At 41.0% G+C, this 25,373-nt stretch overlaps 1 protein-coding gene and 1 long non-coding RNA gene across 3 annotated transcripts in view; both read right to left on the bottom strand.

Annotated features, from left to right (window-relative positions):
• The window catches only part of SHC3 (SHC adaptor protein 3), a 185,490-nt gene that overhangs the window by 111,748 nt on the left and 48,369 nt on the right, over nt 1-25,373 (bottom strand). The gene's annotated exons all lie outside the window — the stretch shown is intronic.
• On the bottom strand, nt 846-25,201 carry LOC308505360. The gene is made up of 3 exons (XR_013994528.1): nt 24,924-25,201; nt 22,081-22,207; nt 846-1,097 (listed from the first exon to the last, which is right to left on the bottom strand). It is a non-coding gene; the product is annotated as an uncharacterized lncRNA (long non-coding RNA).

Below are 25,373 nucleotides of genomic sequence, written 5' to 3'. Positions count from 1 at the left end.
TGGAAAATTATAGGAAAATAAGTAGATCCGTGTGTGAGCAGAAGCTACTGAAGAGTCCATTTTTGGATTTGTATTAACAGTTTTATTTTTAGTCTTATGTGCCAGAGATTACAGTAAGAGACTACCAGGGTGATCTCATGTGCTGCACACACGCAGCCAGCCATGCACACAGACACATGTTTTGAGTGGCTCCCGACATGCTAAGTGTTGCACAGACCCTGAGGAAGTCAATGGTGGAACTGGAATTAAAACTAATTTTCCTGTTTTCCAATCAAGGAGAATTTGACAAAGTCAAGCACAGGACAGTTAAATGGTCATCAGTTAGCACAGCAAATGCAAGAGGCTCTTTTCCCAAAGGCAGCTCAATCATATTTCCCTGATTCCTGAGGTAAAAGACTACCTTCCCTCAGTGGGATTTTCTCCAGCACTGGCCCCTCCCATTGGAGGAACCTAGTGCAAAAAGCCAGACGAATCAGAACAAATATGCTCTTACATGGAGCTGCACTAGGGGACCCTGAAGTGGAAGAGCTGAGGCCGGTCTTGCAGCCTCTTCTGGGGCCACCTCAGCAAGCTCCCCTCTTAGAGCAGCTGCCAGGGTCAGCAAGGAGGAACCTGGGAGCCTGGCATTCAGAAGAGGGGAGAGAGAGCCAGGTCTGCACTTAACTGGTCCAAAAAATGTCCTTCCTGTCACCATTTTATTAATAATAAGATAACCATAGATTATTATACAAACTAACTTTAGAAGATGAGCGATGTGGACTACAAGACACCAAAGTACAAACTCCTAGAAATAAATACTACATGAACACAATGGGTTGTTTTTCCAAAAATATGTTTAACGTCAGGCAAAAGGCTACAATACCATTGGTCAAAGGGACAATGGTCAGGCCCCATGGAAATAGGCAGACGGGGAGACACCCTGACATGTGCGGAGGAGGAGACGTGGGAGGGAGCAGAGCAGGCGGAGGACCCCACTGAGGTGTGGGGCCAGGCGAAGAGCTGGACAGTCCAGATTTGGGGACAGCAGGCCAAAGGGGGGAGGGCAGAGGGGGGCAGGCCGCAGGTCCTGCAGAAAGTGCCATTCAGTGCGCCGACATCTGCAAAGCAAGAGAGAAAACTCGGTGATTCTTCCTCGTTTGTCAGTGCTGTGAACACAGCCCCTCATGTGGGACGTGCCGCTCTTGTGTTTATTTAGGCAGGACTTAGTTCCCTTGTCTGTTCATGATAACCTGTTTGATTTGCACACAGCCCCCTTCTCAGTCCTCACATCCAACTTTCTGTCCATGTTTATCTGTTTCTCTGTAATGTGAAAGCAGAGTCCCTCTGACTGGGTTACATAGGGAGGAGAAAGGGCCAGTGGGAACAAGAGATGTCCTGAGTGAAACATTTATAGTCACTGCAGAGAAGTTTCTCTGGGGGTTGCGGTGTGTAAAGCTGACTCTTGAGTTAAGGAGCAGTGCAGGAGGAGACCGGTCTCTGGGCTCCCGAAGAACAAAGACTCTAAGCTCTAGGAGGGGAGTTCTATCACACACACACTCATATTCTCTCACATGCACACACATACTCTTACACACTCACATGCACACTCTCACACACAATACACACACACACACCACCATGGTGACCCAGCCCCTGAGAGGGAGTCATGCTGCTCCCTGCTGTGCGTCTTCACCTCCCTCACCTCCCTGAGCAACCCCCTGAGATATAATTTTTCCGTTTGGGAAAAAATAAACTAAGAGAAAAGAAATTAAGCTCAGAGAAAGTACTTAATTCTTCCCGGAATCACACCATGTTAATGAAGTCATATTTGAATTAGACCCTTGGGCTCCAAAGCCAGACCTTACCCATGCAGTGCACATGGTGACTCAGGGGCCGCACTGACATCAGTCCCCCCTGAGCAAGGAAACGGGCACCGCCACAGTTACACAAGAATGAGGGGTGGCCAGCCTCAGCTGTGAGATCTTGTCCCGTCACCACAGGGGCAACGTGGTCCTGGGGGCTAGCCAGCCGGCACTGCCCCAGAGCCCATGCCTTCACCCCCCTAAGAATGTTCAACACCCCTGCTCTGCCTTTAAAAGATGCTCCAGCCCATCGTTGGATCCTCACATGTGCTGATGAGGTTAGGAGCAGGCCATCAGACATAGCATGTCACTTAGATGACACGAGGCAGGTGAGCAACATCATATCCCTGTCCATTCCAGAGGCATGGGAAGGCCCCGCGTGTTGCCAAACCACAAAGCCAGCACTTGCACTGGGATCGGCCTGGACTGGCCCTTCCCTCTCTGGGAGCTGAGCGTGTGCCCAGCAGCCCAGACTCTGTGGGCAACAGGACCGATAAGGAGAAGAGCCAGGGCTGCCAGTGGGCTCAGCAATGACATGAGAAGGAAGACCAAGCTGCACATCCAGCCCCACATTGTGTGACGTGCTGGGTCAGAGGGGGAAATCACTGCACCTGAGCACAGGGGAGCTCTGTTCCTTTGGGAAGCTCCCTGCTGAGTTTTGGCAGCTCCACTCAGGCTCCCTCCTGTGTGGTCCAGGAAGTGCCCAGAGGGCTACTGAGGACGGAGGGGTGACCCAGAGCAGGGAACCAAGAAAACAGGCAAGAACCAACCTCACGTGGGTGGGGCCGTGAGCGCTGGGAAAAAATATGTTGTTGAAGCTACATAAAAAAAAAAAAACTACTGGGAGCTAACATGACAGTTTGGTGATAGAGAGAGAAACCAGAGTCTTTTCCCTCTAACAACAGTGAGCACGTAGAAGGGAGACCGTGGGAGTAATGGTGGGAGCCTCATGCACATCGAGGCCAAAATGGTACAAGCCATGGACGGAGTATGGCAAGAGTGACACGGCCTGCATGAAGACAGAGTAAAATGATATGGAAGGACACAAACAAGATGTGAATGAATGGAAACTCACGCCATGCGCCGGATATAAAGACATAATATTATAAATGTAAATTCTCCCTAAAGGAATACATTAATTTGATTATAATTATAATCCTAATGAGATCTTTTTACACTCAGTGGTATGTTGTTAGAAAGCAAAGAAAGTTCAAAAATTGTTAAGAAAATGTTTTAAACAAGAAAGAACAGCAAAGGGAGATGCCTCCTACCAGATCAGAAACATGACTACCACACCACCACGATCAGAACCGTAAGTTACTGCTCACAGAAAACAGGTATATCAGTGGGCTGCAACAGTATCCCGAAACAGAGCCAAGAATGTAAGGGAGTTCAATAGATGATGAGGTGGCATTCCAACTCAGCGGAGGATTCCAGTTTGGGCACAGTTGGTTATCATATTAAAAGTAAAGTAAATAAAAATATTAGAAAATCATTAGTATAATCTTACAGTGAGGGAGATAGTCAAGACAAGTCATAAAATAAACCATGGATAGAAGTACTCTAATAACAAAGTTAATTGTATTGCAAAATATTCTAGCACATATCAAATATGCAAAAAGCTCCCACAAATTGATAAAAAAAATAAAGAAAAACCCAGTAGAAAAACGAGCAAGTGATATAAACAGATAATTCATTAAAAAATGAAACCAGCCAGCAAATATACTTGTATGTGACAAGGTGCCACCTTCCTGGTATAGAAAAAACCTCAGAGAAAAAAACGACATTGTTTTGACCGTAAAACTGGTAAAAATTAATGACATTAAGACCCATTGCTGCAAGGTTGGGAAGAAAGGGCCACTTCCATAAGCTGCTCGTAACAGTATGAGCCGCAGAAACATGCTTGCAGCAGCCCCATAATGAGGAGGCCAGCAGCATACTTCTCCACAAAAAGCCATCAAAACGACCAGGGCTAAGCTTGTGCTCAGAAGCGGTAATCCCCTCCCCCACCCTCCAATAGAAGGCCGGAGGCCTGCCTTTCTGCCACATCACTCAGTGTGGGGCTGAGTGCGGTCCTTCATCCCTCCATCACTCCACACACAAGGACAGAGGCCCTGTGTTCCTGCAGCATAGCTTTACCCAGCAAAACGGAACAAAAATGGGAATATTTGACTAAATTATATAGCGGTAAAGATTTGCAGCTATAAAAAATCAGTCAGAACAAATCTCCTGATCTGTTCATGAAGAAGGCAAATTGTGGAGTAATGAGTGTGGTAGCATCCCCGTTTTTAACAAAAAGTGGCGCAGTTCATGTGTGTGGTGGTGTGTGTGTGGTGTGTGGTGTGTGGTGAGTGTGGGGTGTGTGTGTGTGTGCGTGTGTGTGTACAAATACAAAAAATATGTTGTTACCTGTTACGTCTCCCCATGTAGGTGTGATTGGAACAGGGAGAAACTTTTTTCTTTATATTTTCTGTCTATACTTCTATATTGTTTGCCTTGTGTTATTAAGCATCTGTTGTTTTAATTAAATTTTTAAAAAGAAAAAACAGAACAAGAAATTACTCCATGTGGTCACACACATCAGTAATTCATCCCATTTTATTGCTCAGTGACATTTATAGCATATACATGCCAGAATTTGTTCTCTGCTCACTCATTGGTTGATGATTGGATTGTTTCTTGGGTCTATTACGAATAATGCTGTTATGAATTTTGACCTACTGTGGGCACATGTTTTTATTTCTGCGTTGGTAAATTTACATTTCACTTTATTTTAAAAAGCTGTCCAGCTGTTTTCCAAAGTGCTGTGCCATTTTGCATCCCTACCAGCGATGACACACAACAACATGGGTGATCCTCAAAGCATGTGCTGAATGAAAGCAGCCAGTCACACGAGGCCTTGTTCCGTATGATTCCATTCATGTGAAATTCTAGAAAAGGCAAACTTTTATTTCCAGGAAGTACTGCTGTTGCCTAGAGCAGATCTGGGGATGGCTGTTGACTGCAAGAGGGACAAGGGAATTAGGGGGTGGGGGACATAGAAATGTTCTGTGTCTTCTTTGTGGTGGCAATTAAGTGACTGTATACAATTGCCAAAACTTATTAAACCATACACCTAAAATGGGTGTGTTTCATTTATGTAACTCCAACCTCAGTGGAGCTAGGGGAAAACGGATAGTCACACACAAAAACTTTTTAGTCAAACAAGAAAAATAGCCTACCCTTTGACTAATCAATGCACATGAGAGGGACACACACAAGAATGCATGTACACGTTCCAGGAGAATGTGTGTGCACGTTCCCAAAGACACACACAAGAACGTACGGAGCAGCTTTATAGTATTCCACTCACTGGGCACCACTCAGCAGTAAAAAAGAACAAACTCGTGGGGCAGGCAGCAGCATGAAGGGAGGTCCAGATGAAATGATGAGGGAAATAAAAAGGCAGATACAAGATACACTGTATCATCACATTTATGAGAAGTTGGAGAACGGGGTGGGGGTTCACTGGTTCAGGGGGGCACAGGGGTGTTCTGGGGTTTGGAGATATTGCTCTGGTGATAGCTTCTCAGCATATGCATGTGTAAAATCCCAGCAAGCTACATACTTGAGACTTGTGTACTCCATCAGAGGTGTGTTACACCTCAGCAAATTCATTGTAAACACAGAAACAAGAATAACAATTAAAATGAGAAAACTAGCCAGCAGGCTGGGGATGTAATCTACTATGTCATTAGGAACCATCATAGCATTTGAAGTGAGAGAGAAACATGATGAATGTGATTTGGGAACAGAAATATGGTGTTTTTAAAGGACAAACTGATGGAGGAAGCGTTGCTGGACAAATTCTTAGGGGTCTAATGTGAGTGTGAGTCCTGTGGTAAGGAAGTCTGGGAAGGACTGAGGTAGGATGGGAGGAAGGAAGGAACCTAAAAGGCATTTCCCAGAAGAGCAATCACTGGTGACCTGGCCATATGACTGCCAAGGTAGGAATACTGTAAAAGTAATAATAAGAGCCATAGTTGATGTTTATGGAGTGTTTGCTGAATGTCTGGCCTTGTTCTCTGACTTCAAGGGTATTAATCTTCTAATACAGTAGGAATCATTTTGATCCCCATTTTATGTGTTAGAACTTAAGACCAAAGATGTTAAGTAGCCTGTCTGAGGTCACACAGCTGGGAGTAGATCTAGTTTGCAGCACAAGTCTTGCGTGCTGGAAGAAAGATGACAAGTTCAGACTGGACCACCAGGCATTAGAATCACAGGCAAATACCCATCACCCTCAAGGAGAACGAATGTGAACTCACATGTGAAGGCATAATGTCACTGCAAATGATCGTAACTGTTAAAGTTACGAGATACCACATCATACTCATGGCTATTATAGGATGGTTAATATGAAAAAACAGGAAATGTTGGCAAGGATGTGGAGAAATTAGAACCCTTGTTGGTGGGAACGTAAAGTGGTACAGATGCTATGGGAAATGGTATGATGGTTCCTCAGAAAATTAAAGATAGAATTGTCAATGTGATCCAGCAATTCCATAACTACCCAAAATAATTGAATACAGGGTCTCGAAGAGATATGTGTTTACCCATGTTCATAGCAGCGTTATTTACAATAGCCAAAAGGTGAAACAACCCAGTGTCCTTTGGCCAGATACATGCATAAATGAAACGTGGTGTGTACATACAATAGAATATGACTCAGCTTAAAAAGGAAGGAACTTCTGACATGGGCTACAATATGGATGAACCTTGAGGGCATTGCGCTCAGTGAAATAAGTCAGTCACACAAGGACAAATACTGTGTGTTTCCTCATATATGAGGGACGTGGAGTCGTCAAATTCATAGAGACAGAAAGTAGATGGTGGGTGCCAGTGGCTGGGATGGGGAGCTAGTGTTTAATGGGGACAGAGTGTCGGTTTGGGAACATGAAAAAGTTCTGGAAATGAATGGTGGTGATGGCTGCACAATAGTGTGAATGTCCTTAATGCCCAATGAACTGTACACTTAAAAATGGTCAAAATGGCAAATTATGTATGTTTATGTATGTTTTACTACACAAAAAAGTATCAATTAGGTAGAAGCCAAAAGAAATTTTAGAAGAACCATCCACTGCTGTCAGGGCCAGACACTGAGGGCTGTGTGCTGTCGCAGGGCCTTCACAGCAGCCTGGAGGAAAACAGCGTGTCTCCCACCTGCAGGCTAAACCACGGGACCACAGACCGACCAACTGAGCTTCATAAGGAGTTCAATCTCTTCCTTTATTCTGGGCATAATTAAACCTTCAGTATTTCCTGTCAAATGTATCATCATTTTTTTGATGCATATTTATGCCTATCGTGATAGAATTCCTGTCTGAGGCTATAAATAATTGAGCTAAGGCCCTTTAAACCTAATGATAATATCCTTCTCGTGGGACGTCCTCCAGCACATCTTGTGCTCTGCAGCTATTAAAAGGCTTTGTGGCCACATGTCAGAAAATACCACCTCCGATGTAAACAAACCACAGCTAAGAAGTCATAAATAACATACATTTAGGCACATACACATCAGAGGACCAGGTTCTATTCTACTACACGCATTGATATTGAATACAGATCAGAGTCATATTGAGATGAAAACAAGAATTGGGCCAAACATAAAAAGTGGTACCTGCTGATAAGTGGGCAGGTGATGATTCTCGATTCCCCGAGAACCAGTACATTGGTCTTGTGTCCTCAGTTCAAGAAGCTCAGAAACCCTACCCCACCCACCCCAAGTGAGGTCCGTGCTCTGACTTAGCTCTCACCATGTGTGAAGGGCTGAGTTCATTTCTTTTAAGACTAACTGAATAAATTGGAGGGGAGAGGCTCGAGATAATAATCACACATAACATAAACTTAAGTTGATATATGAACCTGATCACGTAATATTACATTTAAGAACAAATGAAGGACACAAAACTTTGCATAACATGTGATTGCAAATAAATGAAAAATTAAGGCAAACCTCCCCTTCCCGTTTTTGTACTTTGTTTTCTAGAATTTCTCTAGTGGGCTTCCCTTTTATAATGAAATGGGATTCAGTTTTAAGGCATGTAGAACAGTGGTGCTAACCCATGGGACATTAGGCAAAGTCTGAAGACAGCTTTGGTTGTCACAATGTTGGGGGGGGGGAACATCTACTGAGTAGAAGTTAAGGGGGATGCTAAACATCCTAACATAAACAGAACAGCCCCCCACAACAAACATGACCTGACCCCAAATGTCAACAATGGAGAGGCTGAGAAACCCTCGTGTAGAGATTACTTTTGTCTCCCAAATGGGACCCAACTCGCAGTGACAGTTGTATGTGTTCTCCCAGGAACAATCCATGAATGTGCTATTTACACAAGAGAAAGATGTCCAAGGAAGGTGGGCTCAATTGAAAATTGCTGAAGTGCCTGCCCCTCCCACCCTCAGTGTACACTCAGGGAGTCCCTGGTGTGCACGCTGCAGGGATAACAGCCCCATCCCATTTTCCATGTCACCTGGCTGTCCCCAGGGGGTTGAGAAGGAATGTAGGTAAGGACAGCCAGGGCCTCTGGTGGCCATAGGCAGCAAGGAGGGTTTGCTGGTACTACAGATACCTCCTCACAGGGCCTGAAAACCAGACCCCCAGGAGCCGACAGCCAGCTGTCCTCCCCGGGGAGCGTGGAGGTGGGACAAAGTGTTCAGCAGTCACCTATGTGAGAGTGTTCTGCTAGACTCACGCCTGAGGAAGTGAAGGTTGCTAGCTGAAACAGAACAGAACATGAGGAAGAGTGAGCAGGGCCTCACAGGAGTGCCGAGGAAATTGCACCAGGTAGAATGGAGCAGACTTCTGGCACAGGTGCTCCCAGCTCAGTGGGAAAGGCGGAGTTAGAAGGTCTACCAGAAGAGGCACTGCAGGGACCCTGGGTCCTGAGGGAATGCCCCAGAGCAAAGACATTACTGGCCCTGAGTACCAACAGGCAACAGGTGAAAAAGAGCTCATTCTCTTAGAAGGACACCAGCCACAAACCATATCCCCCAGGGGATGAGGCAGGGTCAGACTCACTGTTCAGCACGGACCATTATCTGGTATGTTAGGTATTAAAGTACATTGAACTAAATTACAGAAACTTACAAATGGATTCATTGAATTTACTTCCCAGTGTTTGAAGCCTTTGTTTCAAAAGGAGTTATAAGCTGCTAATCTTGAATTTATCCAATAAGTTTGTATTTTTCCAGGTTGTAAGTAGTAAATGAAAATGTGAAGAGAAAGGACATTATACCAATTATCCCTCAAATAAAGGAAGCCCTGTCTTCCAAAGTGAGTGATTTCCATGCTGCTCAGCAGATACAGCTGCACTAATTTTCTTAGAAAAGGCCGTCGGGATAGAAAGGAAGGAAAAAGTACTTAATACCACTTTTCTGCATGGAGGTTGTCTCATTAATCACACCTTCTGGGCTGTCACTACCAGCAATTTGCTTCTTCTGATGCTTCATTTTTAGTCATTTCCCTGGATTCCTGAAAACTTAAGATTTCAACAAACATTGATTGAGTGCGTATGCAGAGCCACAAGCTCCACACAGCACTCATCGGAGGACGGCTTGTCACCTTCATCGGCCATGATGCCTCACGAAGAGCCTCAAGGACATTCAAACCCAAGTTTACATGACAGCTTGGTTCAATCCCCCTCATATTTAGAGACTTTAGACTTCATTCTTTTTCAATAATAAATTATAAATATTAAGAGCTTTTAATGATGAGAAAATGCTTATGAAACTATGAGACGAAAGATGAATATAACCTTTTATGTACAGTGAACACTTATATCAACAATGTATGTGAAAAATACAGCACATTAACTAAGTCATCAAAGTTGACATCATCGGTATTGAGACAAAGTGACATCATGTATCTCCTGATGTCATGCACTGAGAAGGCCACAACGATTTCCATGTCTTACTGCCAGAAATGCATCACCTGAAAGAATCACGGGAAAGCAACAGACAAATTAGAATTGAGGAAAATTGCACAAAAAAAAAACACCAAAAAAAAAACTGGCACGTGTACTCTTAATAAATGTCAATATCAAGAAAGACAAAGAAAGGCCAGGGAACTGTTCTAGATTAAAGGAGCCCAAAGACACATGACAACTAAATTCAATGTGTGATTTTTGCCCTGGACTGGGCAAAAATAGCAATGGAGGACATTATTGGGACAATTGATAAACGTGGATTTCACTAAATTAGGTAGTAGTGTTCTATCAGTGTTGAAGTTCACTGTGCTGTGGATATATAAGGAAATGTCATTGTCCTTAGGAAATACACACTTACATAGTTAGGGTTAAAGAGGCAAAATATCTCCAATGTATTCTTAAATGGCTCATAAAAAAAAAAAATTAGAGACTTGCAGGAACCATTTGTCCTATTCTTACACCTTTTCTATTAATTTAGAATCATCTAAAATGTTTTAAAATGCATAGAAAAAATGAAGGAAATGTTATATTTAGTCAAAATTAAGATATAACTGATTGTAAAATAGATCATATTGTATGTCAGACAACTAAAGAAAAAACACATGGAAATGTAACAGCTGTGTGCGATATCAGAGGGATAGTGAATGCGGGGAGAGGAGTTGTCCCTGTGTGAGGGATATAAATGATAAATGACTAACTATTACATTGTTTTGTGTACCTGAAACTTAAAAAACAAAAGAAAAAACACGTATAAAAATAAAGAAAGAAAGAATAAACTGAAAAGTCAGAAAAAAGAAAAAATGCAGCCAATTAAAATATAACAATACTTTATCACGTAATTTTTCTTTCATACTTTTAAAGAACTCTTTTAGACTTATTAATGTATAGAATTTTATTATATATCACTCTTCTGCATACATAAAAAGAAATAGGCAAGTAAAATAAATAGGTTAAAATATTCCTCCCAGTTCTTTGCATTCTGGTTTCAACACTTTTTCCGAATCACTATTTGATTCAGTGGTTTGTGTCTAAGTATTTCTATGCAATATCATCCTCTGAGCCATCAAGAATGTAGGTGAAAAAGAAAAAAAAAAGAATGTAGGTGACACAGCAGTTTTTCAAAAGAATGCTCCATTATTATTTCAGTATTTTCTTCTAAACCATCAAAGCCCATTCTGCAAGCTTCAGTGCTTGGCCTTTCCAAAAGGTGTTGGGAGAGGATTTGGCCAACAATGAGGACTCATATTACCTTAAATGGTTGGTGGACTGATCATTGCAGATCAAAGTCATTTAGTTGAGCTGACATGAACAACAACCAGGTATTCATGTGATTAGCCATGACAGCAAAGAGACAGCTACTGCCTGCCTGGTAGGAAGAGGTTAAGACATGACTGAATACAAGATGCATCCATATTTCGGCAATGTTCAAATGTGAGGAGAGTGCATCTGAGAGTTTAAATGTGGTATTTAAAAATATTTAACGGTGTTGGGTTTTTGGGTGGGAGGTTATACCACTTCTGTACACTCCAGTATAGAACCAATAAGCACACATTAATTACTTGGTTTCCCGGACAAGAAAAAGCTAAAGGAGTTCATCACCACCAAACCAGTGTTACAAGAAATGTTAAAGGGACATGTTTAAGAAAAAGAAAGAAAAAATAAAAGATCAAAATATGAATAATAAAATGACAGTAACTGCATACGTATCAATAATTACTTTAAATGTAAATGGATTAAATGAGCTAATCAAAAGACAGAGGGTGGCCAAACCTGAATAGCCATTTCATCAAAGAGGACACTCAAATTCACCAGTAGATATCCAAAAAGATGCTCAACATCACTTATCATCAAAGAAATACAAATTAAAACCACAATGAGATATCACCTCACACATCTTAGAATGGCCACCATCAGTAAATCAACAGACAACAAATGCTGGCAAGAATGTGGAGAAAATAGAACCCTTATGTACTATTGGTGGGATCGCAAATTAGTGCATCCACTATGGAAAACAACATGGAGGTTCCTCAAAACATTCAAAATACAACTACCATTTGTCCCAGCAATCCCACTTCAGCGTATCTGAGGAAATCCAAAGCATTAATTCAAAAAGATATGTGCACCCCTATGTTCATTGCAGCATTATTTACAATAACCAATATATGGAAGCAACCTACGTGTCCATTGACAGATAATTAGATAAAGAAGATGTGGTACATATACACAATGGAATATTACTCAGCCATAAAAAAGAATGATTTTTACCATTTGTGACAACATGAATGGACCTACAGGGTATTATGTTAAGTGAAATAAGTCAGACAGAGAAAGACAAATACCATATCATTTCACTTATATGTGGAATCCAAAAACCAAAATAAATGAACAAACTAAATAAAAACAGTCTTATAGATAAAGAGAACCAACTAATGGTTGCCAGGTAGGACGGGGGTGGGGAGGCTGGGTGAAGAAGCTGAAGGGATTAAGAAATACAAATTGGCAGTTACAAAATAGTCACAGGGATGTAAAGTACAGCATATGGAATATAGTCAATAATACTGTAATAATGATGAATGGTGTCAGGGGTGTACTAGACTTATTGGGTAGATCACTTTGAAAGTTAGATAAATGTCTAACCACTATGCTGTACATCTGAAACTAATATCATATTGAATGTCAACTGTAATTGAAAAACATTTAAAAATTTTTTTTAATTACTTGATGTTGCTTTTATAATCAGAAAAAAAGAATACATCTTCATCCACAGAATATAGTTATTTTGCTGATTTTTATCTCTAAATTCCCTATGTTTTCCAAGGCACAAAATTTTCCACCTAGTAGTTCAGGTCTAAGAAAATTCTCTAGGGTAAAATGCATTAACTGACCCAATAAATATTAATCAAAGTTTCTGTGGCATTAGGAAAAGCCAGTCTCAGATGATGCCATCAAGGATCTTAGAGACTTAGATCCTTAGAGAAGAGAGGGGACCACTTTGAATTGATTCTAAGACGCATTTTTTTCAGATTTTAAAATTTCTGAATTTGCTGTGGGCCACACAGCAGTCATGATGTACTCGCCATTCCCTGCAAATATGCATCACAACTTGCAGAATAAATATCATTAGTTTGAAAGAAAATTCCAGAGTAAATAGTGGAGTACATTTTTAAAGGATAGAATTATTGAGATATAATTCACATAGCATAAAATACACTCTTTTTAGATGTTCCATTCTATGAGTTTTGAAAAGCATGTATAGTCATGTAACTACTACTAAATCAAGAGATAGAATATCTCTATTGTCTCCAAAAGTTTTCCCTATAAGCCTTTTGTGATCAATCCCCTCCTCCTCGCCTCCAGAACTTGGCAATCAGTGATCTGATCTCTGTCTCTAGTTTTACCTTTCCAAGAATGTCATATAAATGGAATCATACAGTATGCAGCCTTTTGTATCTGGTTTCTTTCACGCAGCACAGTGCTTTTGAGATTCATTCATACTGTCGCATGTACCAAGATTTTGTCTAACAGACAAATTATTAGTAAAGCGATTGAATCAGTAATCAAAAACTTCCCAACACAAAAAAAACCCAGGACCAGAGGGTTTCACTGATGAATTTTACCAAAACATTTAAAGAATAATTAACAAAAAAACTTCTCAAATTCTTTCAAAAAAAAGAAGAGAGAGAAACACTTCCAAATTCATTCTGTGAAGCCAGCATTACCCTCATACCAAAACCTGACAAGGACACGACATGAAAAAAAATTACAGGTCAATATCTTTGATGAACATAGATGCAGAAATCCTTCAAGAAGGTATTAGCTAACTGAATTCAACAATACATTAAAAGAATCATACAACACAATCAGGTGAGATTTATTCCAGGGATGCAAGGATGGTTCAACATCTACAAATCAATCAGTGTGATACACCACATTAACAAAATGAAGGATAAAAAATCATATGATCATCTCAATAGATGCAGAAAAAGCATATGACAAAATTCAACATCCATTCATGGTAAGAACTCTCAACAAACTGGGTATAGAGGGAACATACTTCAACATAATAAAGGACGTAGATGACAAGCCCACAGCTAACATCATATCCAATGGTGAAAGCTGAAAACCTTTCCTCTAAGATCAGGAAAAAGACAACAATGCTCACACTTACCACTGTTATTCACCATAGTACTGGAAGTCCTCGTCAGAACGAGTAGGTAAGAAGAAGAAATAAAAGGCATCCAAATCAGGCAGAAGAAATGAAACTGTATCTATTTGCAGATGATATATTCTATATAGAAAATCCTAAAGACTCCACCAAAAAATTGTTAGAGCTAATAAACAAATTCAGTAAAATAGCAGGATACAAAATCAATATACAAAAATCAGTTGTGTGTTTATACACTAAGAATGAATTATCAGAAAGAGAAATTAAGAAAAATAATCTCATTTACAATTTCATAAAAAACAATAAAATACCTGGGAATAAATTTAACCAAGGAGGTGAAAGGTATGTACATTGAAAATTACAAGATATTGATGAAAGAAATTGAAAAAGGAACAAATAAATGGAAATATATTCCATGCTCATGGATTGGAGGAATTAATATTGCTAAAATGTGGGTACTACCCAAAATAATCTGCAGAGTCAGTGCAGTCTCTCTCAAAATTCCAATGGCATTTTTTACAGAAATAGAAAAAAAAAATCCTAAAATTTGTATGGAACCAGAAAATATCTCAAATAGCCAATCTTGAAAAAGAAGAACAAAGCTGAAGACACAACACTTCCTGATTTCAAACTATGAGTATATTACAAAGTTATAGTCATCCACACAGTATGGTATAGGCATAAAAATAGACACATAATTCAATGGAACAGACTATAAAGCACAGAAATAAACCCACCCGAAAACGTTTGATTAATTTATTACAAGGAAGCCAAGAATATACAACAGGAAAAGTATAGTCTCTTTAATAAATAGCGTCAGGATAACTGGATAGCCACATGTAAAAGAATGAAACTGGACCCTATCTCATACCATGCACAAAAAATCAAGTCAAAATGGGCACAAGATTGGAACAATGACCTGACCAGCAAACTCCTAGAAGGAAAAATAGGGAGGTTAAACTCCGTGATAATTTGTTTTGGCAATGATTTTTTTGGTTTGACACCAAAAGCAAAGGCAACAAAATCGAAAGCAAACAAGTGGGACTACACTAAACTAAACACCTTCTGCACAGCAAAGGAAATCATTAACAAAACGAAAAGGCAACCTCTGGAATGGGAAAAAACATTTGCAAATCTTACAAGTATATCCGATAAGGGGTTAATTTCCAAAATATATAAAGAACTTACACAACTCAACAAAAACACCCAAATCCAATATAAAAGTGGTCAGAGGATCTGAATAGACATTTTCCCAAAGACATAGAAATGGCCAACAGGTACATAAAAATGTGCTCATCATCACTGATCTTTAGGGAAATACAAATCAAAACCACAGTGGAATATCACCTCACACCTGTTAGAATGGCTATCATCAAAAACATAAGACATGAGTATTGGAGATGATGTGGAGAAAAGAGGGAGCCCTCCTGAGCTGTTGGTGGGAATGTAAACTGGGAGAGCCACTATGGAAAACAGGATGGAGAGTCATCAAAAAAATTAAAAGTAGGACTATCGTATGATCCAGCAATTCCACTTCTGGGTATATTTCCAAAGAAAATTAAATCACTATGTTGAAGAGATAGCTGCATCCCCAAGTTCACTGCAGCATTATAAAAATGAGGGAAATTCTGCTATTTGTAATAACATGAATGGACCTTGAGGCCATAATGCTAAGTGAGATAAGTCAGACAGAGAAAGACAACTACTGTGTGATATCACTTATATGTGGAATCTAAAAAAAAAAAATATATCAAACTCATAGAAACAGAGAATAGATTGGTGATTGCTAGAGAGTGGGGGCAATGGGTGAAGGTGGTCAAAAAGTACAAAGTTCCAGTTACAAGATAAATAAGATATGTGAGTGTAATAACGTACAGCGTGATGACTACAAAAAAATTTATTTTCAAAGATTTTGTTCCTCTTTATTGATGAGTAGTGTTCCACAATTGGTTTGTTCATTCTCTTGGAGATGGGTATTTGGGTTGTTTGCAATTTGAGGCAATTATGAATCAAGTTGCTATAAACATTTATATATAAGGTTTCGTATGTTGTGTGATGTTTTCATTTCTCTTGAATAAAAGAAGTGGGATTGCTGGGTCATATGGTAAGTGACTAACTTTATATGAGAGATTGTCAAACTGTTTTCCACAGTGACTATACTATTTTGCATACTCACAGCCACGTCTAAGAGTTTCAGCTGCTCTTCCACATTATGGCCAACCCTTGGGATTGTCAAGGTTTTTGTCATTCTAGTCGATGTGTAGTGGTATCTCAACATGCTTTTAATTTGAATTTCCCTAACAACTGATGATGCTGAGCTTCTTTTCCTCAGCTTATTTTCCATTCACATCTCTTCTTTGGTGAAGTGCCGTTCACATCATTTTTGCATGTTTTAAATTGGTTTGTTGAAAAGACTTGCTGTTAAATTTGTTTGTTGCATAGATTTCTTTCTATGTTCCAGATACAAGTCCTTTACCAGATAGATGTTTTGTAAATATTTTTGCCCGGTCAGTGGTTGTCTTTCATTCTTTTAACGTCTTTCAAAGAGAAACTTTTTAATTTTGATGAAGCCAATATGTCCTTTTTATTCTTTTGTGATTTGTGTTTTTTGTGTCCTAAGAAATCTTCCACTAACCCAGGATTAAAAGGCTATATCATACATTTTATTCCAGAAGTTATGTAGTTTTAGCATTTGGATTTAGGTCTATGAGCCATTTCAAGCTAACTTTTGTATAAGATGATAGAAATTTCTTGTTGTTCTTGCTTATTGCATATAGATATTCAATGGTCTCAGCAGCATTAATTGAAAAGACTATCCATTTTCCATTAAGATATCTTGGCACCTTTGTCAAAAATAAATTGACTATTATGTATGGATATGTTTCTGGACTCTACACATCTGTCCTTATGTCCTTATGCTGACACCACACTATATTGATTACTATAACTTTATAGTGTGAGTTCTTTTTGTATTGCTTTTCAAAATTGTTTTGGCTATTCTAGGTCTTTGATTATTCCATATACATTGAAAAATCAGCTTGTCAATTTCCACAAAAATCCTACTGGGACTTTGAAAATGTATTAAATATCAATTTGGAAAGATTTGACATTTTAACAATACTGAGTTTTTTAATCCATGTACACAATATGTTCCTCCATTTATTTAGATCTTTAATTTCTCTCATCAGAGTTTAGTAGTTTTTCACATATAAATCTTACACATATTTTGTTAAATTGAATATTAAGTATTTCGTGTCTTTATGCTATTGTAAATAATTCTTTTAAAATTTCATTTTCCAATTGATCTTTATTATATAAAAATACACTTGATATTTGTATCAATTATAATCTGCAAACATGCTGAACTCACTTATTAGTTCTAGTAGCTTTTATTTAGATTCTTCAAGATTTTCTATGTAGATGATTATGTAATCTGCAAATAAAGTGCTATTTCTGCCTGTCCAATTGATATGATTTTTAATTTTTTTCTTGTCTTACTGCACTAGGATTGCTAGTTCAGTGGTAAATAAGACTTGTGAAAGTGGACATCCTTGCCTGGTTTCTAATATTAGAGAAGGTATTCAGTTGTTCACCATTAACTATAATGTTCAAGTTAGGTTTTTTGTGGCTGTCCTGTTACCGGATTGAGGAAGTTTCCTTTTATTACTAGTGTGCTGAAAGTTTTTATCATGAATATACGCCAAATTTTGCTTTTCTGGATCTATTGAAATTTTCATATAACTTCTTTTGTATTCTGCTGATATAGGAAATTACATCGATTGGTTTTCTTAATGTTGAACCAACCTTACAATCCTTGGATAACCCCTCCAGTATATGATAATATTATCTTTTTTAATATATTGTTGGATGCAGTTTGCTACTATATTGTTAGGTTTTTGTGTCTAAGTTCATAAGGTTTTTAGTTTTTTGTTTGTTTGTGTTTTTTTTTCTTCTTCTTGTAATTCCTTTGTCTGGTTTTGGTATCAGGATACTGCTGGCCTCATAAAATGAACCAGGAAGTGTTCCCTCCTATTATCTGGATGAGATTATGGATAATTTGTGTTATTTCTTTCTTAAACGTTTGGTGGAATTCATCAGTGGAACCATGTGGCTCTAGAGGTTTCTCTATGTGAAGGTTTTGCTTTTGTTTTTATTATGAATTTAATTTCTTTAATAGGTATAGGCCTATTCAGATTATCTATTTTTATTTTAAGCCACTTTGGTAGTTGTATCTTTCAAGGAATTTGTCCATTTATTTATCTAATTTGTTACCATAAAATTGTTCAAAATATTCCCTAATTATCTTTTCAGAGCCTGTAGTATCTGTAGTAATATGCCCTCCTCCGTTCTTGTTATTGGTGATTTGAATTTTCTTTCTCTTTTCTTGATTAGTGTAACTAGCAGTTTATCAATTTTAGTGATCTTTTTAAAAACCACATTTTGGTTTCAAATATTTTCACTTGGTCTTAGCCAAAAGGCCGAGAAGCAATGGTTTCAAATATTTTCTATTCTTTTCTTAATTCCAATTTCTTTGACTTCCAATGCTCTTGAAATGGCCTAAAGGACAACAAAACTTAGAGAGAGAAAAACATACATAGCAATGATTCTGAGTCAAGAAATAATTCATTATATTCACTCTCAATTAGAAGAAATTTTAGGACTTTTTCATATTGCTTATATTTTCCTTTTAACCTATGTACAAGTGTTATATGATATAAATCTGTGTCTACAAAAATCCAAAATAGCTTTTCCAATATATACAAATTGATTCTAAGTGATCTGAAAGCACTGTGTCATCTTTTAACAGGCAGTGTTTTTTTAGTGGTTATAAAGTAATGAAGTATTTTTTATAGTACATGTATTTTAAAGTAGGTAAAATAATGTCTGTGTCTTTCAAAGTCCAATACAATGGGCAATGAGGTAAAAGCTTGCAAAGCAATCCAGAAATCCAGACAAAGTAGTTTTATAGCTTAGGGCAAAAGCAAATACTTCTGTGACTGCATATTTGGCCTTGAGGCATGGACAGCAGACCCTGAGAATGGGGTACTATGTAGGCCAATGTGACTGTGCAAAGGAAGCATCGTGGCGAGATATGAGAAATATATTTGGAAAGGTATGCTGAAGCAGGTCAAGCAGATTATTGATAATAAATTTAAAATTTTTTATTGTATTCTGCAAATAAAAGATAAATAATGAAGCTTAATGGGGTGTAATATGTTTCAGGCATATTAACCGATTAGGAGATACAAAGGGAATTGAAGGAAAGAGAGACTGGAAGAAAGGAGGGAAATTATACGGGAGGTTTCCAAGGGAAAATCAACAAGCATTGGTAATTGGACAAGGGAGAAGAATGAGATATTACCGACTCCGCAGTTTCTACTTTGGAAGATGTGCGCATTACGACAAACATACAAGGAGATGTGAGTTGGACCCAAGTATGGTAATGGGGTGAGAATGGTGGGCGGTAAACAGAACAGAAAGGCAGAGATAGGTCGCTCAGGACTTCACAGCTGGCTGAACATCTGCAAGAGGACACAGGTCCAGTCAACTGCTGTGAACACAGGGCTGGACTTCAGAGAAGACACAAAGATACAGATAGAGGTTTGTGACTCACACACCTGGAAGTGTTATTGAAAGCAATGAGATTACCAACACGAAGAGGCTATGATAAAAATGGAAGTATCGATATTAGCTACTATGTCTTGAGCCCTCTCATGTGGTAGGCTGCATGTTAAGTGCTTTTCAAATATTAACTCTATTACTTCTCAACCCTATGAATGAAGTACCATTATGATTCCCATTTTAAAGATGGGTCAACTGAGACGAGGAGAACTTAAGTTACTGACACAAGGTCACATAACTGGAAAGTATTCAGCCTAGCAGAAGCCCGGATAATCTGACTCCAGAACCTGCAACGCTAGATTGCCCTCTGGAAGGGCAAAGAGATCCTTATGAAATGATATATTTGAGGGGTAAGTGAACTCAGAGAATGAGACAGAAAAGGAGCAATCAGAGAGGTACGTTTTACACAAATGTGCTTCTGGCAGGAGGATTATAAATATACACTATGACAGATGGTCCTTAAGAAGAGTATGCAATAAACGTCACATATTCATTTATGGGTTCTATTTAAACCATTCTAAGCCACCAAGTCATCTATGCTCTTGATTTTTAAAATTTTTGGATGAGTAGGATCATTTGAAAAAAAATAAATGGACTCATTTTCAAAGCTGTGGTTCATAGATGGTAGCTGCAAATGGTTCTGAAGTTAAAAATAGAACTCTGGAACTCTGCTTTTCAAAGTGTGGTACCTGGACAGGCAGCATTAGTAGCCCCTGAAAACTTGTTAGAGATGCAAATTCTCACCCCCACCCCAGACCCACTGAATCAAATTGCGGGGGTGGGGCCTAGCCATCTGTTGTAACAAGCTTTCCAAGTGATTTTGATGTATGTCCAAGTTTGAGATCCACTGCTCCAGAGAAGGAGATGATCTCTGTGTGTGCATTACATCTTTGGGGACCTGCCCCAGGTCAGAGCACTGATAGAACACAAACCATCTCTGTGGTCCCTTCTGCCCAGCCTGCTGGGTTCTTAAAGGAATTCATGCTAGAGTGGAGCCCAGGCTAGGTGAGAAGTCCTTTCTTTCTGCTGTGATATGGTAAAGACCAAGAACTTCTGTTCCTGTTACCATCATCCAGAGATATTACCAAGGTCACCTTGGGGACAGCCCAGGCCATCCCCAACCCACTGCAGCAGAATCTCCATGGGACGACATGTTTCCTACTTCTTTGGCTTTCAAAGAGTGAGGTTGCTTTAACAAACAGAAAGTTCCACCAGGGGACAGAGCCAGCTTAAACGGTTTCCAAAGAAACAAATATACAAGCAAACCAGTCTTGAGGCTTTACATGTAAGACTCTGCAAAGTCCTTGACTTACTCTGCCTAGATTTAGGTGCTGTGTGTAACGCCTTTCTCTACATTTCAGTGACAGCGGAACTTATCCTACTCATTTGCCCTTCCTCACCACACGTCTTGCCAGATCCAGGCTCACCTGGGCAGGCAACAGGCTGCCTAAGCCCATGCCAGGCCACGGGCGTGCCGTCCAGCCATTCACGCCCAGTTGACCCTGCCACTCGTACCCAGGAGACTGTCACTAGGAAGATCTCCACACTCGGGTTCCCAGGAACAGGCCCCGTGGTTGGAAGTTTTCGTGTCCTTGGTCAATAAACCGTTCATGGTAGAGACAGCCACTTCGCTTGCACTTGATCTCCATAACAAGCTGGTCAGAAAACTATGATGATGGGGCCATCCTGGCATAGTGCTAACCAGTGCTTGAAGTGAAAGGGAAACAAGGAGGTAGAACGATGTCTGTATTTACCAAGTGGGGTTGGGGGGAAGGACAATCAGACTGCTTTATTCAGATATTTAAGGTGAGAAAAAAGAAGACAGATCTACCCAGGACCTCTTGGAGAGAAAGATGGCATCTCGTTCTTTCCACACAGCCCCCTCCACCTCACCCCAGCCCAACCTATCTCGTCCCGCTCCCGCTCGGCCCATCCTTCCTCGTCTTGTTTATCCTCTCACTTGCCAATCACATCCCTTGCCTCCCCATTCTATTCCACCCTGCTAACTTCAAGCTGGTTGAGGTACGAGGGCCTTGTCCTCTCTATAAACTATTCATAAGAAAACTGTTGTTAAGAACACTTTTATTACTTTTCCTCTACTCTTTGATGACATTCACTGAAGAGCTGCTGAAGTGCAGGTGAGCATTCCCAGGACGGACAGAATAAGCAGAATGGGAGCAGCACAGTCCTCGCAGAGCCCATGCTGCCCACAACTGACCACTTTCCTGCAGCGTATCTGCCCTTCTCATCCCCACCAGCCGGCCAGCAAGCACCTCATACAGACCCTGCATTTGCATTCATGCCCTTTGTGTCCTGCTCAAGGCCATCAGTCCACTGTGGTTAGAAGGGGCATTCGGTCATGAACAGGGGTGTCACACCTCCCAGTGGTGCCCATCTGCCCTGTGTGCATGGGGTTTGCCAGTGCCCGCAGCTTCCTGAAGGACGCACTCCCTTCCTCAGGCAGCAGCACAGCGCTACTTACGATCACAGACTGTGGATCAGTTCTCAGTTTTGCCACTTCCTTGCTGTCGTCTCAGACAGTTTGCATAAACGTTCTGGTCCTCAGTTTCTTCATGTCCAAAACACACACAACCTGTTTCCCAGAGGTCCTGAGAAGAGACCCCATACGCTCTTATCACCAACTGAAATTACTATGCAATTGCCAACATTTGATCATTTTCTACAAAAATGAGTTTATATGATTCACCTTATTGTCCTTCTTTTGTATATGTTTGTGTTTATTTTGTATATGTTTGTGTTTATATGTTTATAGAAGGCAAGCTCTTATTTAGTACCTTATCCCTAATGTCTAACCAGCAACCGGACACGGTATACGATCAACAAATATTTGCTGAATGAGTGAATGGCATGCTTAATGAATGCCTGGAACATAGTAACTATTCAATACTAATGTTATGTATTTGGCAAAGCAGGAACATACAATGAATTACAAGACATTATTGGCTCAAGTGAAAATTAATGTCACATTACCAAATATGTTATACTCTTCAGTATCTTCCATTGGTTGCATCAAACCAATTTTTCTTTTCAGCTAGAATACCCTGGATCAAATTGGTTGTTATTGATAATTAGTAATGATGTCAATCAGTAATTACTATTATCCTATACAAAAATTTGTAAAGAGTGCACTGCAAAATTAAATTCATGACAATAACCCTATCCAGATTTGTTGAACACCTACTATGTGCCAGGTGCAGCCTGGACAAATGAGACAGGACAGGTCGTCTTTTTTCAGACTCTCAGCAGCCCTCAAGAGAGCACTCCATCTGAATTCTGTGGGTGAGGAACCCCACCCCAGAAAGGGAAAGAGCGAATAGGACACCCTTCTCTGGTAAGAGGTAGTGCTGGGCGGGCACCTAAAGATCCCTTTACTGGCCTGAGAGGTCAGGAGTCCCACCGCATGTAGCTGGGGCTCTGCTGTGAGGGTCAGGAGCCCCTGTTCAAAGACCAGACCAGGTCAGCTGTTCAAAGGAGCCTCAACTGAAAACTCATTCAGACACACAGGCCCAGGAGCTGAGGACTTTGGTACTTTGTGCCTTCAGCCCGCTGTCATCTCGCAGCCCCGAGCCCACTCTGAACTTCATGGTGGTGCCCAAAAACATGGTCATGCTGCTTTCAGGGTCCAAGTCTGGCTTGCACTGCTGTGATGGAGGCTTCTCCAGCATCCACAGTCCCCCTCAGGGCACCCAAAAGCGTGGAGCTCTGTCCCTGCTTGGGACAATCCTTAATTTAATTTAACTTAGCGGGAGGTAGTTAGTGGGGAAACGCACCAGTGTCCCCAGCCTTCCAAGGGAGAACTCTAGGCACATCCTACAAGGACTGAGCCAGCGTAAGGGCGGATCCCGCTCCTGCCAGGCCCTCTGCTGGTGATCCCCTCCCCTGCTGCTTGTCTTGGCTCCAGATGCAGTCTGAGCACGAAGTGAGGCCTGTGGGAAAGCAGACTCCAGGCCCCACAGCCCTCCCTGTGTCCTGAAGGCAGCTGGCTGGAGTCAGACCTTGAATGTGTGCAGACTGCACATATGTTCCTTTGCCATGTCTGGCTCAGGCTTCCACCCTTCAGCAGGCATTGGAATTACTGCACAGAGTCTGACAGAAAGAACTTGTGTGGCACCAGCTAAAGGAGTTTTAGGAGTGACTCTGCCCACATTCTAGATGCCCCTGTGGAGCTCGAGTGGAAATAATTACCTCAATCTTATGTTTCTTTCAGTCTGCCGTGTGGTTGGGGGAGAAATCCACACTAGGAGAAATGCCCCCTCCCCCAGGAAGTCCTCCCAGGCTCACCCAGGCCCCAGGGACCCTCTCCAATGTTTCTGTGGTACTATTCATCTGCAATGAATGCCTTTTCCTCTGCCTTGTGACTCTGGGCCCCTCTCCCAGGCAGTGGCCCCCTGGGCACTTGTAATCCACACTTCCCTGAATCTAGTACATTCTTGCATGTAAACAACAATGAAGGAGACACCACAGGGGCGCAAAACTATTCTGGTTGGTGTTAAAACCCAAGTAACAATGTAAAAGTGAAGCGGAAGGGCTCAGCTTACTTTATCCAAAGCTCAGATGCGTTTGCACGTAGGCAAGCTGGTGTTTTCAAAAAGAATTCTAAACTGAGAAAACACTAACTCTTTCCCTGCCAGGCCTCACCCCTCTCGGGGTGCAAGGCTGCAGCAGGCTCAGGCTGCGAAACTGTTCAGAACAAGTAAATTTAGAAGGAACCAGTAAGGCTAAGATCACAGATTAGCCATTCTGTACTGCTCAAAAGCGTGGGGGTGGGGTGGGGAGGCAGACTGTTCATACCACTGTTCTCCTTTCTAATTCTGAGAGTCAACCAGCCTCAGGGAAGACTTTTTCAGATTCGCTCTTTTTCCTGGCACACTGAACTTTAATTGACATTAGAGGTGTTTGTTTTGTAGTGAAAAAGGAACTCTGGAATATCATAATGGAGCAGTCGAGCTGGAAAGATCAGATCTGTGGAGCACCGAGGCATACAAACAAAGTCAGCCTGGGCTCTATGTCACATGCCAGGTATGAAGCCCACGTCTTAACACCACCGATGTGATGATTTTTAAATAAGGGCCCTTCTGAATGACTTCCTCTGGGCTTTCAAAGGGAGAAAGCGACAGAACCAAAGTCCTGTCCATTGGGTGCAGCACCATGAGTCCATGTTCTCTAAGGAAACAGTGACACCACACCTGAACAGAAGATGTCCAGACCCCCACTTCCTGGCTGTTTCTGTCATTCCACCAGGCAGGATGGTATTCCCTGCCCTGTTTGCAGTTCTCCCCAAGGCTGAGGAGCCCAGCACCTTACCTGGCCTTCTGCGCATCCATCTTCTGCCACCACAGCACCTTACGGCCTGAGTGCCATCCTGCGGATGGGAAGGCCTCTATAAACAACACAAATATCGTGTTAGTAAATGTGGTCCTTCCCCACACCATACCATATGCACTGCTCCAATCCCCCATGAACTTGTGATGACATGGCCATGTAACAGGGACATGTTGGTGGCAGGTGGTGAAAAGGTCTGGGTGGCTGTGGCATGGGTGGAGGAGGGAGGGTGCCCACACGCAGCCTGCTCGGCCCCTCTCTTGCAGGAAGTCCAACCAGGGCGTGTGGTCTCGGGAGGACCTTCATGCACACAAGAGGAAACGTACCAAAGCTGGACGGATGGACGCAGATGAGGGTGCCCAGGATGTGATGGAGCGAAAGGATTGTGCGGTGAAAATTTTTACCTTGGACTTTTTCTGAGAGCATTTATAG

The sequence above is a fragment of the Rhinolophus hipposideros genome, assembly GCF_964194185.1.
Source record: "Rhinolophus hipposideros genome assembly, chromosome: 11".
NCBI classification, from domain to species: Eukaryota; Metazoa; Chordata; class Mammalia; order Chiroptera; family Rhinolophidae; genus Rhinolophus; species Rhinolophus hipposideros.
Note: the sequence above shows the minus strand (reverse complement) of the source record. Positions and strands in the feature narration are given on the sequence as shown.